Raw genomic sequence first — 16219 nt, forward strand, 5'->3', positions numbered from 1 at the left:
ACCAGGTGCTCCTGGAAGTACGGCTCGAGTTTCCGGGCCGCGAGGAACACACCGTAGCAGATCTTTTGGTAGTACGGGTAGTTTTGCTTGGATGCGGACAACACCTCGCTCAAGTAGTAGTCAGGTCGCTGAACCGGATGGGCTCGGCCCGGCTCCGAGTGCTCGGCTAGAATGACGATGCTGACGACGCGGCTAGTCGCCACGATGTACAGCAGCATCGGCTCTTTGCCCGCTAGTGCAACCCGCACCGGCGCTGTGGTCAATGCGTGCTTTAGGCCGCGCAGGGCCTCGTCGGCTTCGTCGCCCCAGACAAAGTCGTCTACCTTCTTGAGCAGGTGGTAGGGCCTTCTCTCCCAGGTGGCTCATGAAGCGGCTGAGCGAGCCGAGGCAGCCGGTGACCTTTTGGACATCGGCCAGGTCAGTCGGTCGGGCCATCCACTCGATGGCCCGAATCTTCTCCGGGTTTGCCTTGATTCCTCATTCGAAAACAAGGAAACTGAGGAGCTGGTCGGCTGGTACGACGAACACGCACTTCTCCAGGTTCAGCCGGATTTCAAACTTGCTCAGGCTCTCGAACATCTCTTTGAGATTGTCCAAGAGGGTGCGGCTTTATTTGGTCTTGACCACAACGTCTTCTATATAGATGTGTACATTGTGGCCAAGCTGCGTGTACAGGCATCGCTGCATGTAGCGCTGGAACGTGGCGCCGGCATTTTTCAGCCCGAACTTCATTGTAATGTAGCAAAACGCACCGAAGGGTGTGACGAAAGTTGTCTTCAGTCGATCGGCTAGATTTAGCTTGATCTGCATGTAGAGGCATCGTTGCATGCAGTGCTGGAACATGGCGTTGGTATTTTTTTGCCCAAACGTCATCGTAATGTAGCAAAACGCAACAAAGGGTGTCACGAAAGTTGTCTTCAGCCGATCGGCTGGATTTAGCTTGATCTGGTGATAACCTGAATAGGCGTCTAGGAAGGACAACAGCTCGCAGCCGGCCATCGAGTCGATCACTTGATCGATAAGGGGTAGAGCAAACAAACCCTTAAGCCATGCCTTGTTTAGGCTTGTGTAGTTGATACACATGCGTGCGGTCTTATTTTTCTTCAACACCACGAGAGTGTTCGACAACCTATCCGGGTGGAAGACTTCCATGATGAAGCCGGCTGCTAGCATCAGGGCAACCTCTTCCCGAATGGTTTTCTGCTTCTCCTCTGAGAAGCGGCGTAGGCTTTGCCGGACTGGCATTGTGTCCGGCCGGATGTGGAGGAAGTGCTCGGCGAACTTCCTTGTGACCCCTCGCATGTCCTTTGGGGACCATGCAAAGATATCCGGATTCTCATGGAGGAAGTCAATGAGCTCGCTTTCCTATTTGCTGCTGAGGCTGGCCCCACCAGGACGTACTTGCTAGTGGGGTTAGCCAGGTACGGATGGACCCTCTTGGTGTCCTTGTCGGTGGCCGACTGGAACTAGGCCTCAGCAGGTAGCTGCTTCAGCCGACGCTCAGGCAAGGCCGCCGGCTCGTGGGCAAGGGCCAAGAGCCGGTCGATCTGTCACTGCTCCTCATCGATGACGAGCGAGTCGGCCAGCTTGGAGTCTGCCAAAGTGCACTCGGATGACTTTTTGTAGTTTCCGGCGATGGTAATGATTCCGTGAGGACCTAGCAGCTTCATCTTCAGGTAGGCATAATGTGGGACCTCCATGAATTTAGCCAGGGTTGGCCAGCCCAAGATAGCCTGGTAGGAGTTGTTGAGGTTGAATACCCCGAACCAGATCGGCCCGCGGCGGAAGTTCTTTGCCAAGACGGACAACACGCCCAACCGGACCCTACCAATCGGCGAGCAAGAGTGATCAGGGACGATGTCGTGGAACACCGTCTGAGCGGGCTAGAGCTCGGATTCCAGGATGTCGAGATTTTGCATGGTGTTGTGGTAGAGGATGTTGATGCCGCTACCACCATCAATGAGTTCCCGCGTGAAGCGACACGTTCTCTGCTGGGAGACGAAGGTGGGATCCAGGACTAGCGCGTAGCCGCCTGGCGTCGGCCTCACTACCGTATGGTTCTCGCGGCCCCACGTGATCGACTTGTCTGACCAGTGCATGCATTGGGGGACCGGCGGGACGATGGCATTGGCTTCCAGCGCGCGCTTGCCCTGGTTGTGGTTGTCGTCAGGCTCGCTGGTGAAGATGATGTAGGTCGCGTCTTGTTCAGGGTATAAGTCGTGGGCCCCGCTGGCTCCAAGAGCGGAAGGCGGCGGCAGCGGCGCAGGCGGCAGCGGTGCAGGCAGCAGAGCCTCGCAACGTGCGATCTTGGTGAACCAACAGCACTGCCGAGCAGTGTGCGTCACCGGCTTGGCCCCGTTGTGGAACTTGCAGGGGCCATCGAGCATGTCCTAGAAGATATACTTGGCCTACTACGGTTGCTTGCCTTCGTTGGTCTGCTGGTGCCGGCTGGGGCTTTGGCCGTCTGCCATGCGGCCGTCCTCGACGGCCACGACCTGTTGGGAGTCGTGGCGGGCATCCAGTTGGTCGGTCTTGTGCTCTCCCTGATCCAGCTGGGATCATCCGACTGCCGAGGCAGCAGCCGACTTGGACATGGTTGGTTTGCTGGCCACGTCGACGAGTACAGGGAGCCTCGTGGAAGACTCGGCCACGGCATACTGTATGATGACGACGATCAGCTACGCAAGTGTGAAAGGTTCCCGGTGCATAAGCTTGTGCTTGAGGAGGGTGCCGTCTCGGCAGCCGTCGATGAAGTACTGGATCGCCTGCACTACATGGACGCCCTCGCACGAGTTGCGGAACTGGGTCCATTGTGTGAGGTAGTCGCAGAGCGACTCGGCCGGGCAGTGTACGCACAAGGCGAGCTACCCGGGCCAACCAGGCCGCTTGTACGTGCCATTGAAGTTGCAAACCAATGCCTCCTGGAAGTCCAACCAGTCATTCACGCTGCCAGCTGGCAAGCTATTAAGCCAGGTCCGGGGAGAGCCGAGCAGCATGAGGGGCAGATACCATACGGCTACGTGCTTGTTGCCGCCGGTGATACCGACAGCGATGGTGTAGTCGGCCAACCAATACTTGGGCTTGGTAGAGCCAGTATACTTTGGGGTGTAGCGCGCCAAGGTGAAGGCTTTGGGGAAAGGTTCCATGAGGATGCACGGCCCGAAGGATGGCGGACCGGCAGTGCCTTCCTGCCAGCGTCGGCAGTGTGCGATTTTGCCAGGCGCTCCAGGCGGAAACGCGCATGCTTGTCATCAAGGTGGTGTGCACCGATGCGCTCGTACACTGGCACGCGAGGAGACACCGACCGGTCGACGACAGACGTGCTGCAGTCCCGATGGTTGTGGCTGCCCGCCTATCGGCGGTCGCGACGAGGATGGGTGTCGGCAGGTGAAGATGCCTGGTTTGTCTCCCACCGGTCGGCTACGGGCTGGCCAGCATCGTTGTAGGTCCTTGAGCGGGAGTGATACGTCTCCAACGTATCTATAATTTTTTATGGTTCCATGCTATTATCTTGTCAACTTTGGATGTTTCGTATGCATGAATATGCTATTTTATATCTTTTTTTGGGACTAACTTATTAATTCAGTGCCAAGTGCCAGTTCCTGTTTTTTCCGTGTTTTTGACCCTTTTTAGAGAAGAATATTAAATGAAGTACAAACGGAATAAAACCCGCGGAATAATTTTTTCCATAACAGAAGATATGTAGGGAACTTGAGAACCAAGGCAAAGGACCCAGGGGAGGCCACAAGCCCCCTAGCCGCGGCCTGGGGGGCACCTACCAGGCTTGTGGGCCCCTCGTGGCTCCTTTACCCTACTTATTCCGCCTATAAATTCCCTAAAAATCAAAAGGTACCAGAGAGAGCCACAAAAATACTTCTCCACATCCGCAAGCTTCTGTCTCCGCAAGATCCCATGTGGGGACCGTTCTGGTGCCCTGTCATGGGGGGATTCGGACACGGAGCACTTCTTCATCAACACCATTGCCTCTCCGATGATGCGTGAGAAGTTCACCATAGACCTTCAGGTCCATAGCTAGTAGCTAGATGGCTTCATCTCTATCTTGGATCTTCAATACAAAGTTCTCCATGATCTTCATGAAGATCTATCCGATGTAATCTTCTTTTGTGGTGTGTTTGTCAAGATCCGATGAATTGTGGATTTATGATCACATTATCTATGAATATTATTTGAGTTTCCTCTGATCTTTTATATGCATGATTTCGTATCCTTGTAATTCTCTTCGAGTTGTGGGTTTTGTTTGGCCAACTTGATCTATGATTCTTGCAATGGGAGAAGTGCTTGGTTTTGGGTTCATACCGTGCGGTGTCCTCATCCAGTGACAGAAGAGGTAGCGAGGCACGCATCATGTTGTTGCCATCAAGGGTAAAAATATGGGTTTATATCTATTGCATGAATTTATCCCTCTACATCATGTCATCCTGCTTAAGGTGTTACTCTATTTGTTATTAACTCAATATACTACGTGCATGCTGGATAGGGGTCGATGTTTGGAGTAATAGTAGTAGATGCAGAAAGTATCGGTCTACTTGTCTCGGACGTGATGCCTATATGTATGATCATTTCCTTAGATATCATCATGACTTTGCGCGATTCTATTAATTGCTCGACAGTAATTCGTTCACCCACCGTAATATTTGCTATCATGAGCGAAGGCTCTAGTGAACACTATGGCCCCCGAGTCTACTTCACATCATATTTTCAGCTCTACACTTTTACTTTATTGCACTTTCCACCATCAGATCTCACCTTGCAATTAATCATGAAGGGATTTACAACCCCTTTATAGCATTGGGTGCAAGTTTATTTGTTTTTGTGCAGGTACATTGGTGACTTGTCTTGATACTCCTACTGGATTGATACCTTGGTTCTCATACTCAGGGAAATTCTTACTGCTACTGTGTTGCATCTACCTTTCCTCTTCAAGGGAAAAACCAACGCAAGCTCAAGAGGTAGCAGGAAGAATTTCAAGTCAAGAATAGTCTTCCATCCACGTGTCAATTTCTGGCGCCGGGGACTATTCTAAGTGAAGCTTATCCAAGTAACTATCGCAAACTCATCTCTTTCATTTACTTTATTCCCTTTTGCCTCTCGTTTTCCTTTCCCCCAAAATTACAAAAATATTTGCCTTTTTCGTTCGCCCTTTTCTTTCGTTTGCCTTTCCTTTGCTTGTGTGCTATGTGCCTTCAATATGCTTGCATCTTCGCTTGTTGAAATTCTATTGATATGGATCCTCAACCACTTGCTAATCTCTTTAAGAGATCCAATTATGTTGATCCAATTGCTAGTGAGTTGAGTGCACTTGACTATCTTTATGAAGTTTTGCTTGAGATGCGTGAATCTGAAAATTGTGATGAAGAAATTTATGAAGTGATTCACGAGGGCTCCTTGAATGAAAAGCATGATTGCAATGGTTTCACTATGAATTCTATTAATGGCAATCATGCTAAAAATATGCAAAACCCTAAGCTTGGGGATGCTAGTTTTGCTATGTCCACTACTTGTTGCAATGATCGTGATTGGGGTGATAATTTTTCTTATGATCTTGAAAATTTGTTTAAGGCGCATGATGAATAGGATATTTGCAATAATATTGAAAGTGGGTTTGGAGAAGTCATGACTTTAGTTGATGATAATCCCACTATTTTTGAAGAGCGTCAACTTTGCATGCATGTGGATCATGAAAAGAATATCCTATGTGATCGTTGTATTGTTGAATTTGAATATGATCCCACATGTAATTATTATGAGAGAGAGTAAAATATGGTTGTGGAAATTTTCATATCACTAAATCACCTCTCGTTATGTTGAGATTGCTATTGTCTCTTTCTTCTTCCATGTTTATGGTAACTATTGCCTGTCTTGACAATCTGTTTTCCTATAAAATGCCTATGCATAGTAAGTATGTTAGGCTTAGATATGTTTGTCACATGTTTCATGATGCTCTCTTCGTGTCCGATTGCTATCTTTTATGTGAGCATCATTGAATTATCAATGCCTAGCTAAGGGCGTTAAACAATAGCGCTTGTTGGGAGGCAACCCAATGAATTTATCTTTGCTTTTTGCTTTCTGTTTTGTTGTGTTCACACCAACATAACTCTTTTATGATTGTGTGTTTTGTGTTTCTTTTTGTGTTTGAGCCAAGTAAAACCTTTATGGCTACTTTTGGTGTTGGTTGTTTGATCTTGCTGAAAAAGACAGAAACTTTGCGCTCACGAAATTATTTTTAATTCCTATCCAGAAATAGATTTTGAGTTGATTTTTTTATGCTGGTTGATATGCCAATTGACCTAATTGTCATAATTGTTTAGAATCTTTGAGATACCAGAAGTATATGAAGTATACAGATTGCTACAGACTGCTCTGTTTTTGACAGATTCTGTTTTTTGTTGTGTGGATTGCTTATTTTGATGAAACTATGGATAACATCAATCTAAATAGAAATCAAGTTTACTAAAGTACCTAAAGAGTTGGTAGTTTGTTTTCTTATGCTAATGATATCACGAGTTTGTGTTTAAGTTTTGTGTTGTGAAGTTTTCAAGTTTTGGGTGATGTTCTCATGGACAATGAGATTAAGAGTGGAAAGAGCTCAAGCTTGGGGATACCCAAGGCATCCCAATCCAAATTCAAGGACACCAAAAAGCCTAAGCTTGGCAATGCCCCGGGAAGGCATCCCCTCTTTCGTCTTCAATCCATCGGTAACGCTAGTTGGAGCTATATTTTTATTCACCACATGATATGTGTTTTGCTTGGAGTGTCGTGTATTATAGGAGTCTTTTCTTTTTGTTGTGTCACAATCATCCTTGCGGCGCTCCTTTTTCACAAAGACATCCACTCATCGTGAATTTGCTAGAATACTCATTGAGCTTCACTTATATATTTTGGGTTAGGCAATTTAGCTCGCATGTGCTTCGCTTATATCTTTTGATCTAGATAACTTTGCTCTAGTTCTTGACTTAGATCTTTTTAGAGCATGGCGGTGTCATATTTTGAAGAAATAAAAACTCTCGATCTTCACTTATATCATTTTGAGAGTGCTCTCTCTAATTTACTTGGTAATTGGCCTGTGCTATGAAAGTAGTCCTAAAGATGATAGGCATCCAAAGAGGATATAATAAAAACTTCCATATTCAAGTGCATTGATTAGTAAGAGAAGTTTGATTCCTCACAATTAGTTTTGAGATTTGGATATTGTAATATTAGAGTTATGTTAGTAGGGTGTTGTGAATCTAGAAATGCTTGTGTTGAGGTTAGTGATTCCCGTAGCATGCACGTGTGGTGAACCACTATGTTAGGAAGTCGGAGCATAATTGATTTATTGATTGTCATCCTTTTTGTGGTGGTCGGGATCGCGCGATGGTTAACACCTACCAACCCTTCCCCTAGGAGTATGAGTTCTTCATGACTAATGTGAGTTCATGGTATAGATTCACTTTCGCCTTCCACCATTGCTAGCCTCTCTAGTGCCGTGCTACTTTTGTCGATGCACGAACCCACCATATACCTTCCTCAAAACAGCCACCATACGTACCTATTATGGCATTTTCATAGCCATTCCGAGATATATTGCCATGCAACTTCCACCGTTCCATCTCATGACTTATGTCGTCACTTATATATTTCCATTGCATGATCGTAAGATAGCTAGCGAGATGTTTCAACGTCATACGCCAAGCTAGATCGTTGCACATCCCGGTACACTGCCGGAGGCATTTCCTATAGAGTCATCATTGTTCTAAGCATTGAGCTATGAGTAAATAAAAGTGTGATGATCATCATTATTATAGCATTGTCCCATGTGATTAAATAAAAAAAAGAGGCCAAAGATGCCCATAAAAAAATGAAAAGAGGCCAAAGAGCCCAAACAAAAAATGAGAGAAAAAGAGAGAAGGAACAATGTTACTATCTTTTTCCACACTTGTGCTTCCAAATAGCACCATGTTCTTCCTGATTGAGAGTCTCTTGTTTTGCCACTTCCATATAATAGTGGGAATTTTAATATATTACTTGGCTTGTACATTCCAATGATGGGCTTCCTCAAAATTGCCCTAGGTCTTCATGAGCAAGCAAGTTGGGTGCATACCCACTAGTTTTCCTTTTGAGCTTTCAAACACTTATAACTCTCGTGCATCCATTGCATGGTAACCCCTACTCATTCACATTGATATCTATTTATGGGCATCTCCATAGTCCGTTGATACGCCGAGTCGATGTGACCATCTCCTCCTTTTTGCCTCACAACCTCCACCACACTCTATTCCCCTATAGTGTTATATCCATGGCTCACGCTCATGTATTGCATGAGAGTTGAAAAAGTTTGAGAAAGTAAGAGTGCGAAAACAATTACTTGGCCAATACCGGGGTTGTGCATGATTTAAATTCATTGTGTGGGGATGACGGAGCATGGCCAGACTATATGATTTTGTAGGGCTAACTTTCTTTGGTCTTGTTATATCGAAAGTTCATGATCACTTTGCTAGTTTGCTTGAAGTATTATTGTTTTCATGTCAATAGTAAACTATTGTTTTGAATCTTACGGATCTGAACATTCATGCCACAAGAAAGAAGTTACAAAGGACAAATATGTTAGGTAGCTTTCCACATTGAAAATTCAGTCTTTATCACTTCCCTACTCGAGGACGAGCAGGAGTTAAGCTTGGGGATGCTTGATACGTCCCAACGTATCTATAATTTTTTATGGTTCCATGCTATTATCTTGTCCACTTTGGATGTTTTGTATGCATGAATATGCTATTTTATATCTCTTTTTGGGACTAACCAATTAACTCAGTGCCAAGTGTCAATTCCTGTTTTATAAGTGTTTTTGACCCTTTTGAGAGAAGAATATTAAACGGAGTCGAAACGTAATAAAACCCGCGGAATGATTTTTTCTGTAATGGAAGATACGCAGGGAACTTGAGAACCAAGGCAAAGGACCCCGGGGGAGGCCACAAGCCCCCTAGCCGCGGCCTGGGGGGCGCCTACCATGCTTGTGCCCCCCCTCCCCTGTGGCTCCTTTGCCCTACTTCTTCCGCCTATAACTTCCCTAAAAATCCAAAACTGCCAGAGAGAGCCACTAAAATACTTTTCCGCCGCCGCAAGATTCTGTCTTCGCAAGGTCCCATCTGGGGACCATTCTGGTGCCCTGTCGGAGGGGGGATTCGGACACAGAAGGCTTCTTCATCAACACCATTGCCTCTCCGATGATGCGTGAGTAGTTCACGACAGACCATTGGGTCCATAGCTAGTAGCTAGATGGCTTGTTCTCTCTCTTGGATCTTCAATACAAAGTTCTCCATGATCTTCATGGAGATCTAACCGATGTAATCTTCTTTGGTGGTGTGTTTGTCGAGATCCGATGAATTTTGGATTTATGATCAGATTATCTATGAATATTATTTGAGTTTCCTCTCATCTTTTATATGCATGATTTCGTATCCTTGTAATTCTCTTCGAGTTGTGGGTTTCGTTTGGCCAACTTGATCTATAATTCTTGCAATGGGAGAAGTGCTTGGTTTTGGGTTCATACCGTGCGGTGTCCTCACCCAGTAGCGTCAAAATAACAGTAGCAGCAGTGACAGCAGTAGCGCAAAGTAACATAGCAAGCACCAGTAGGAAAAACTCGTAGGCATTGGATCGGTGATGGAAATTATGCCGGATGGTATTCATCATGCAACAATTATAACACGGAGAGCTATGTAACTAGCTCCAGTTCGTCAATGTAATGTAGGCATGTATTCCTATATAGTCATACGTGTTTAGCTAAAAGAACTTGCATGAGATCTATCGTCTATCCCTCCCGCGACAGCGGGGTCCTAATGGAAACTAAGGGATATTAAGGTTCTCCTTTTAGTAGAGAACCGGAACAACGCATTAGCACTTCGTGAATACATGAACTCCTCATACTATGGTCATCTTCGGGATTGGTTCCGGCTATTGTCACTCCGGGGTTGCCGGGTCATAACACATAGTAGGTGACTACAACTTGCAAGATAGGATCAAGAACACACATATATTGGCGACAACATAATAGGTTCAGATCTGAAATCATGGCACTCGGGCCCTAGTGACAAGAATTAAGCATGGCAAAGTAGTAGCAACATCAATATCAGAACATAGTGGATACTAGGGATCAATCCCCGTCAAAACTAACCCGATTACATGATAGATCTCATAAAACCCATCATCGTCCAGCAAGCCTAGAATGAGATTACTCACGAATGGTGAAGAGCATCATGGAAATGGCGATGAAGGAAGGTTGCTGATGATGATGGCGACGATCTCCCCTCTCCGAAGCCCCGAACGGACTCCAGATCTGCCCTCTAGAGGAAGAATAAGAGGTGGCGGCGCCTCCGTATCGTAAAACGCGATGAACTCTTCTCTTTGATTTTTTTCGGACGAAAGGGGCTAAATAGTGCTAGAATTGGAGGCGGTGGAGCTCTGTGGGCCCCACAAGCCTGCTAGGCGCGGTCAGGGGGGCCGCGCCTGGTGGGCTTGTGGGCTCCATGCTCCACTTCTCTGGTTGATTCTTGCGCCAGTATTTTTTATATATTCCACAAAAAATCCTCGTAAATTTCCAGGTCATTCTGAGAACTTTTATTTCTGCGCAAAAACAACACCATGGCAATTCTGCTGAAAACAACATTAGTCTGGGTTAGTTCCATTCAAATCATGCAAATTAGAGTCCAAAACAAGGGAAAAGAGTTTGGAAAAGTAGATACAACAGAGACATATCAATTCCCCAAGTTTAAAGCCTTGCTTGTCCTCAAGCAATTGAGTTGACAAACTGAAAGAGACAAAAGAAAAACTTTTACGAACTCTGTTTGATCTTGTTGTTGCAATTATGTCTAACTCATATTCAGATTTTCAGCAAGATCATAAGCTAACCACATAAGCAATGACATCTAGGTCTCATGGTAAACTCATATCAATGGCATAATCAACTAGCGAGCGATAATAATAAGTTTCAAACGTCAACACTTCAATCAAAATAATCATGAAGCAGTGTGAACAGATGGTATCTCGCTAGCTCTTTCTGAGACCGCAAAACATAAATGCAGAGTACCTTCAAAGACCAAGGGCTGACTGAACATTGTAATTCATGGGAAAGAAGATCCAGTCACAGTCATACTCAATCACAATTAAAAGCAAAGCATAGAAATGACAGAGGTGCTCTCTAATTGGTGCTTTTTGTAATAAGAGGATGACTCAACGGAAACATAAATAGATAGGCCCCTCGCAGAGGGAAGCATTGATTTGTAGAGGTGCCAGAGCTCAAGCTTTTAAAACAGAGATAATAATTTTGGGTGGCATGCTTTCATTGTCAATGCAATGACTTAGAGTTTTCACCATCTTCCATGCTACACATAGTATAGGCGGTTCCCAAACAGTAAAGTAAATTTTTGACTCCCCCACCACCGATCAACCACACTCCACGACTAGCCGAATACTCGGGTGCCGTCCATACCAACATCAATCCAGGGGGCGTTTTGTTTGCAATTATCTTTTCGATTTGAGCATGGAACTGGCCATTCCAATTGTCGGCCCCTTTCTCGTGAATAATAGTGAATAAACACGTATCAAGGATAACACGCCTAGCATGGAAGATATTGATCGCCCCTAGTCACCATATGAGTGTTTCGGGCATGCAAAACAGATTATTTCTTGAAGGTTTAGAGAGTGGCACATGCGAATTTTCTTGGAACGGCAGGTAGATACCGCATATAGGTAGGTATGTTGGACTCATATGGAACAACTTTGGGTTTATGGAAGTGGATGCACAAGTAGTATTCCTGCTTAGTAGAAGTGAAGGCTAGCAAAAGACTGGGAAGCGAACAATTAGAGAGCAACAACAGTTATCAAAATGCTTTAAGATTAACCAACATTGAGTGCAAGCATGAGTAGTACATAAATCACCATGAAAATGAATATCATAGAGGCTATGTTGATTTTGTTTCAACTACATGCATGAACATGCGCCAAGTCAAGCCACTTGAATCATTCAAAGGAGGATACCATCCTATCATACTACATCGTAATCATCTCGATATTCATGTTGGCATCCAAGACAAACCATTATAAGCTCCTAGCTAATTAAGCATAGCATCAGAAACTATGATCTCTAAGTTGTCATTGCAAACATGTTTCTCTCACAACAAAGCTGAATCAAGAATGATGAGCTAGTCATATTCAGAAAAACAAAATAGATCGAGTTCATACCAGCTTTTCTAGGCTCAGTCACTTTATCATATATCGTCATTATTGCCTTTTACTTGCACGACCGAATGATGTGAACCATAATAAGATTGCTCGTGCATTGGACTAAGCTGGAATCTGCAAGAAAACACAAAGGAGAAGACAAAGTAATATGGCTCTTTGACAGATAAACAAATATGCATGCGAGAGCCACTAAACATTGTAACCATAGTCTTCTACCTTGACCCAAAGAAAAAGAAAACTATTTACACGGGAAAGCTCCCAACAAGCAAAACAAGAAAAATAAATCTTTTTGGGTTTTCTCAAACTAGACAAACACACGAGAAGAAAACGAGAAAAAGAAATAAACTAGCATGGATGATACACTGGCAAAGTGTCAACACCTACTATCAAAGTGAAAGCGTAAGCATGAATATAAAGTCGGTGAGAAACACGTACTCCCCCAAGCTTAGGCTTTTGGCCTAAGTTGGTCTACTCCCAAGGATGGTCCGGGCGATACCCAAAATCATAATGGGGGTTGTACGGGAGCGCTGCAGCTACCGCCTGAATACCTGCCTCACGGAGGCGAGCAGCCTTTGCCTCCCTCTCATACTCCTCTGCCTCTCCTCTGGTTTTGTAATATCTCCGTTTTACCTGAAAGTCAAAGAAGGCAGGAGCAGGAAGGGTGATATGGAAAACACGTTGTCGGCTAAATATTAACCGGTATAGGAGGGATTCATTATCCCTCTCAAGGAACTGATAGCGTGTCATAGCGGCGCGATCAAGAAAAGCTGTATGGAGTGGGGGATCTCCTTCGCGGATGGGTACTCCAAGAAAATTTGCTATGCGAGTGGCATAGATCCCACCAAAGAAATCCCCTTCATTAGCATTATTATTTAGCCTCCTTGCTATTATAGCTCCCATGTTGAAACTTCTATCATCCGTTACTGTGCTCTTAAGAATACTAAGGTGAGGTGCACAGAGGTGACAATGCTCAATCTTGCCGTTAATGCATCTACCTATGAAGTGGGAAAAGTAATGGAAGCCAGGAAAATGAATGCTCCCCATGGTAGCCTACGTAATATCTCTAGTTTCTCCAACAGTTATACTAGAGACAAAAATCTCTAACCGAAGATTTAGGAGGATCATTGAGACTACACCAATCAGGTATCTTGCAAATTCTATTGAAATCCTCTAAATCCATGGTATACGATTTGTCATAGAGATCGAACAGTACGAATGTGTCATGGCGAGCTAAAAATTTGAATCTACGAACAAAAGAGGAAGTGAGAGTAGTATACTATTCACATTTATCGGAGACGAAATCTTCAAGTCCAACATTGTGAACAAGTGTATCAAACTCGTCTTTGGAACCTGCATCAATCATGAATTCATTAGAAGGACATTCACATGGTTGCACCTGTGCGTTCCTTGACTGGTAAGGATCGGGTTCCCGAATCGCGAGACGGGGACCCCTCTTGCTTGAGGAAGCACCATGATAGTTTCTCCTGAACATCTTCCTTTTCTGAAATTTTTAGTGACTCAAAGGAAAAGTGAACAAGGCTCAACTAAACTCATAGCAACTACTCCAACAAGTGCCTAGATGCCATATCACGCATCAAAACTACTTGGGACCAACTAAAATTAGCATGCAAAGCTCAAGAACAGGGTCACCAAGGCAACAAAAATACGCAACAAATAAGGCACTAAAGCAAAAACTAATTGGACCAATGGAGGAGTCACATACCAAGGAGAAATTTCCCCAAAACAGTTTGGTAAATGGGGCTTTGCACAAGGAGATCAAAAATCGCATCAAGAAGAGCAAGAACACGAGTTTGAGCTGCGAAACAATTTTTCTAGAGGTAGGAGAAGAAGATGGGAGCTAGAATACGTGCAGGGGGGACTCGTGGGCCCCACAAGCCTTGTAGGCGTGGCCGGGGGGTGCCCACGCCTCCAGGGATTGTGGCCCACTGGTGCATCCCCCTGACTAGTTCTCCGTCTCAGAATTTTTCAAAAATTCCAGAAAAATTCATACTTGATTTTCAGGACATTCGGAGAACTTCTATTTTCGGGACACTTTTCTACGGGACGCAAAAACAGAAAACAGGTAAAACTAAAGCTAAATCTATTATTTTTCTTCTAAGCAACCTAAGGTGAAAGCTTCGAACAGAGGGTTGTGACACCGCGATTCATCCATCCCATGGTCACCGAAAGAAATCCGTCAATGAGGTTGATCAAGTCTCCTTGACAAACTTTTTCAGATCGCATAAAAAAGGACGGGCAATTTTCGAATTGTCACTAGGTTACCTCAATGGGGATGTGCATATCCCCAACAAGCAAATCATACTTCATCTTAACAATAGGTATAAGGCATTCAAAGCTCCCAATAAGAATCGATGAAGTTTTTCAATAGCATTGATGCAATGTACTCGATATTGTTTCTTCGGAAAGTGCATTGTATGCTCATTACCATTGACATGGAAAGTGACATTGCCTTTGTTGCAATCAATAACAGCCCCTGCAGTGTTTAAAAAGGGTCTTCCCAGGATGACCGGCATGGCATCATCCTCGAGAATATCCAGAATGACAAAGGCTGTTAAGAGAGTAACGTTAGCAACCACAACAGGCACATCCTCGCAAATGCCAATAGGGAAACAGTTGATTTGTCGGCCATTTGCAGAGAGATTTCAGTGGGTGTCAACTTGTCGAATTCAAGTCTATGATAAAGAGAGAAAGTCATAACACTAACAACATCTCCAAGGTCGCATAAAGCAGTTCTAACGTAGTTTCCTTTAATGGAGCAAGGTATAGTGGGCTCTCCGGGATCACCTAGTTTCTTAGGAGTTCCACCCTTGAAGGTGTAATTAGCGAGCATGGTGTAAATCTCAACCTCGGGTATCCTCCTCTTATTAGTCACAATATCCTTCATGTACTTGGCATAGGGAGACATTTTGAGCATATCTGTCAAACGCATTTGCAGAAAGACAGGTGCAATCATTTCAACAAGTCGCTCAAAATCCTCATCATCCTTTTTGTTGGATGGTTTGGGAGGAAAGGGGATGGGTTTCTAAACCCATGGTTCCCTTTCTTTACCATGCTTCCTAGCAATGAAGTCATTCTTACCGTATCTCCTATTCCTAGGTTGTGGGTTATCAAGATCAAGAGGTAGAATCTCCACATCCTTATCATTTCTAGGTTGAGCATCTTGATGAGCATCACTATTGATATTATCATTAGGCTGATGTTCATCACCAAATTGTGTTTCGGCATCAGAAACAGAGACATCATTTGGACTCTCGGGTGTAACAACAACAGGGTTGCTAGCATGCAAATTCCTATCATCTTTCTTCTTCTTCCAAGGATGACTAGGTGCATCAGTGCTAACTCCTTGAGAATCTTGTTCAATTCTCTTAGGATGACCCTCAGGATACAAAGGTTCCTGGGTCATTTTACCACGTCTAGTGACGACTCTAACAGAATTGTCATTCAACTCATTGAGCAAGTCATTTTGAGCCTTAAGTACTTGTTGTACCTGAGGAGTAACCACACAGGCATGTTTACTCAGAAGCTTAAGATCATTGACATTTCTGTCCACACAGGGACTTAAATGACTAAGCATACGAGCATTCTGTTCCAATTGTCTGCTAACATAATCATTGAAACTTTGTTGTTTGGCAACGAAGTTATCAAATTCATCTAGGCATAAGCTAGCAGGTTTATCAAAAGGAATATCACTCTCATTGAATCTACGAAGAGAATTTTCCTCCACCACATGTGTCGGGTTATCAAGACCATGGATCTCTTCGATAGGTGGTAGATTTTTGACATCTTCAAATGTAATGCCTTTCTCTTTCATAGATTTCTTATCTTCTTGCTTATCTTCAGCACTGAGGAATAGGATACCTCTTTTCTTCGGAGTTGGCTTCGGAGGTGGTTCGAGAATAGTCCAAGGATTTTCATTGCACATAAAATTATTCAATAGGATCTCAGCTTGTTCTAAAGTTCG

The sequence above is a fragment of the Hordeum vulgare genome, chromosome 5H, assembly GCF_904849725.1.
Source record: "Hordeum vulgare subsp. vulgare chromosome 5H, MorexV3_pseudomolecules_assembly, whole genome shotgun sequence".
In the NCBI taxonomy this organism is placed as follows: domain Eukaryota; kingdom Viridiplantae; phylum Streptophyta; class Magnoliopsida; order Poales; family Poaceae; genus Hordeum; species Hordeum vulgare.